This window comes from Berghia stephanieae, chromosome 3, assembly GCF_034508935.2.
Source record: "Berghia stephanieae isolate SIO BIC M18660-M18661 chromosome 3, UCSD_Bste_1.3, whole genome shotgun sequence".
Classification (NCBI taxonomy): domain Eukaryota; kingdom Metazoa; phylum Mollusca; class Gastropoda; order Nudibranchia; family Aeolidiidae; genus Berghia; species Berghia stephanieae.
In genome coordinates, this window is record NC_088362.1 from 53,820,520 (window position 1) to 53,824,634 (window position 4,115).

General features: G+C 36.5%; 1 protein-coding gene across 1 annotated transcript in view; it reads left to right on the forward strand.

The window, feature by feature from the left end:
* Positions 1–2,314, forward strand: part of LOC144968007 (uncharacterized) — a 21,530-nt gene extending 19,216 nt beyond the window's left edge. Inside the window, exon 2 of the mRNA XM_078905928.1 lies at positions 1–2,314. This exon is cut by the window's left edge and continues 1,950 nt beyond it. The gene's annotated coding sequence lies outside the window, so the exon portion shown is untranslated.
* The last annotated feature ends 1,801 nt before the right edge of the window (positions 2,315–4,115 follow it).

A 4,115-nucleotide genomic window follows, 5' to 3' on the forward strand; every position in this document is an offset into this window, starting at 1 on the left:
TCTGGCCAAAACGAAAACAGGAGTTTTGTCAGGGTGAACTTGTGTTGCCGTGTAACCATTTGTATACTATTTTAACCCGCATTGGGAGTTAGCTTGATGAATAGAATCGTAAACAAAAGTATACGAATACCAGGTATATGAATAAAAGATACAGATAGTAAGAGAGAAAGGAATTTGTGACGAACTGATCATGTCACCACGCCATAAATGTAAGGAACATTTTCACGAATAGTCAGGTGGATAAACAACATGTTTGCCTATTAGATAATTCAGAACCATTTTATTTGCATTATACGTGGACCAATGTTGAAAAGAAATTCAATTTATCGGTATTCTATCTGAATTATTTGTGCCCATGCGCAGTCTAACTGCCCGATTTGACAAAATACATATATTGTTGTCTTATGTGGCCCTGAAGATTGGTATTCGCAGTCTCCAATTCTCGTTGTTTACAAATCTGCCGTACTCTGGTAAAACCCATATTTGAAAATCTGGCCAGAAAACTCGTCCTTCAAATATCGATCGATTTAAATGACCCTCATCTTGGCAAATACTCTCAAACCTGGGATTTTGCCAAATTTTCAAACATGGGTTTTTCCAGAGTACAGCAGAAATTTCTCTTGTCTCTGAGTAAAAGCATGCTAATCTTGCGATGGAAAGTACAAAGTTGAGTACTTGAAAAAAGCTTTTAATTCCTATTTTCCCCACCTTACTCAGGTGTAAATTAAGTATTTGGCAGTAACAGCGTTGCACTTGTCGAAACGAAATTATACCAGCGCCCTGCAAGCAGCATGTCGTCTGAAACTTGTTCAGTTTTAGTGTTGAATTAGGAATTTGTTGTAAAATGATCCAGAATATTGTAAAATTCTTTAAGCACATTTAGGTTGTGAATATTGCCCTACAAGCTTAGATTTGTAAGCTCAAATTTTGTACGAATTTTGAGCATTTTGTGGTTTGAAAAACTAGAGTTATTTTTAAACTAAACATTGGAGGCTTCGAGGAGCCTAATTTAGCAATATAAAACTGTTCATTCTCTCTACGATGTGTATCCAACAGTCCTATTTTGACATTTTCTCCTGTTACTTTTAATGGAGATGATAAATTTAAAATACATATTTCAAGGTGTAAAACTAAATCTAGGTAAAAATATTTAGTTCATCGTATAGTTACCATTTGGATTAGCATTCAATTTGATACATAAATAACTGCTAGTTCTCTCGACCAAATTAAGACATAGATCGACAAAGAATCGACTTTTCTTTGAGATACAACTATGATTAATGTTTGTCATAATTAAAAACAAATGTTATTTAAAATTGTTTCATTGTCATGTCACGTATAAGCACGTGGAATAAGCACATGATATACATACTTTTCTTCAGAAAAACGACCTCTTCAACTCAATTGTTCTTCAAATTTTGTGGTGTGCAACAGAAATCTGAAAGAGAAAATTGTTGGTTGAATCGTAACGGATGTGACGATTTTCCTTTAGATAGTGAGTAAAGAGAGGGTTAAACGAAAATTCAATCTTTGTATCTGTCTCAATCCGATCATTTATCAGACAGAAAGCAGAATAGTTGTGTGTGAAACAGTGAATGACAAAACAGATAGAAAATACCAGAAAAATAATCACCGGAAAACAATCAGCTTGACTCGATTGAGGATCGAACCTCAGACATTTTTATTACTGGCGTGTTACCAATACTGCCGTACTCTAGATAAACCCTTCGCGAAGTCCCAGGTTTGATCCTTTTTGTCAAGATGAGGGTCATTTAAATCGATCGATATTTGAAGAACAAGTTTATAAATAAGGGTTATCCCGAGTACTGCAGAATACATCACAAAGATTGCCTGGTAATTGGGTCATGTAATTCTTCTTTCTCCACGAGAGACAAATTTATATATTTTTTACACGCATGGCATTGTACATTGTAATCAGGCGTTAACATTCCCCAATCGAGGAAGGCTGATTTTACGGATGATTATTTTCTTGTATTTTTTCTCTACTTTTGCTTCTTTTGACACCATAAATTCACTAATATTTCTACAGATTTGTTTTATATTAGTATATGGTAACACAATTTCCACAGAAATAAGAGAGAGAAAAGAAAAACTCTCGTCATTTCTAGGTGGAGTGGCCTGAAATTGCACTTCCCTTTTTTTCTTAACAATTCGGATCTCGAAGAAGATGTCTACTTAATCCTTTTTAATTATTGCCGCCTTTAAATGCTCTTTTATATGCCATACTATTTGACCTAATGTTCATTTCTATTCATTTCATGAACAAAATGAAATAAAATTGTTTCAATTGGAATCTATTGTTGTTTCCAGCGTCACAAATATGAATTTCAAAGCATTATTTAATCACATTTAAGTAACACATGAACGGCCAATTATGGAAGGTTTATTAACACATAGTTTACACCTAAAATTATCACTTCTTTTATTTTCCGTTCATGAGATATTTACGTGACACATGATACGTAATATATTCATTACATGTAGATATAATTAGAAAGCATTTGAGTTGAAATTCCATGGGGGTCTGATCGTAGCCATCGTTAACACTGATCAAAACATGACGGCAAAAGACAAGTCTTTGGCCTCAAAAGAAAACAAATCGTGAGTTGTATTCAGTAATTCAACCACTGGAATTATTTGTTTCATTGAGCACGACTAACAACTCAAAAACCTAAAAAAATGACGTCAAACTATAAGTCCAAATGGGTTCTCCTGTCAAGTTAACGATGGCTACGGTCTGATCGCGGCGTTCGTAAAGTCATGGCCTGATAACGTAGCCATAGTTAACATATATAGCCCGATACTAGAACCCTCTAGAACTGGCAGTTTGACGTCATTTTATAGATTTGTGTAGTGTCTAGTGAGTTGTCGTTAGTAGAGCTCAAGTAAACAAGTTATTTCATTGGTTGAACAAATGAACACAACTCACGATTTGTTTTCTTTTGTGGCAAAAGACTGGCATTTTGACGTCATTTTTTGGTCAGTGTCAGGCTATAGATAGTTCGAAGATGACGTCACTCAGGTCTTTGTTATTGTTTTTTTGCCATCCGCGTTGATGAGTAATGCTCACTGAACTGTATTAACCCGACTATAAACGTTCGTGGATACACACAGTTTTGTGTGTTGGTCATTTATACTTCCGGATGGCAATGTTATGAGCTTCTTAGCCAAGCGCATACTATCTATAACTTTACGATGGCCACGCTGATACTGACCAACACATGAAGTCATAATAATCACGTCTCGAACAGCCTTCCCGGCAACTGTCCTTCCTCTTTCTGTTGTATCGCAAGAGTTATTGTATGTCAGTTTCGGAGTCAGAGCTGCTCGAACTTGATTCAGACTCAGAAGAATTTAGAGGTAGTGAAGGGAAACAAGAATGCCTGGTTCTGTTGTGCAGCATTAGGCAGACGAAAATGAGCTTGCAAGCTCTCTTTGGTTTGAGTTTGGTTGGACCTGCTTGCAAGCAATGAAAGAGTTGTTTTGCCACGCCAATGCATCTCTCAATAGTTGTTTGAGTTACGTTTACGTTTACCATACAGAACACAGAACCAATAAAGACGTACTGGAAGAGGTGCAAGATCGTGAAGGACTACATAACACCTCATCACCACAGTTCGAAGGAGGAAACTGTCGTGGTTTGTGCAGAACGGTGATGGAGGAAGAAGAAAAGGAAGACATAGGAAAGTTTGGATGGACAATATCAAGGACTGGACAGGAATGAAGATGGAATTACTCTTGGAGAAGGCCAACAAATAGAGAAGAATTGCGGAAAGTGGTGAGAACTGCATCCCATGCATCCCCCGACGATCATCAGATCATGGGATGAATGAATGAATGAGTGAATTAATGTTCTGTGTTTGGTATTTTGTTCTTTTTTTCTTAGCTGTTATATTTGTGTTTGTTAAGTACCCGTTAGAGTCCACGGCTTTTAGCAGATTAGTATCATTTTGACGTATTAACCCTAAAGCCTTTAGTCTATTAGAGAGCTTTCAGTAGGAACTCATCGCTTCTATTCCTGTCTAAAAACGACAACAAATAGGTGAGTGACGTCAATCGCATTACTTCGTTAACTTATTGCACTCGTCCCTTCT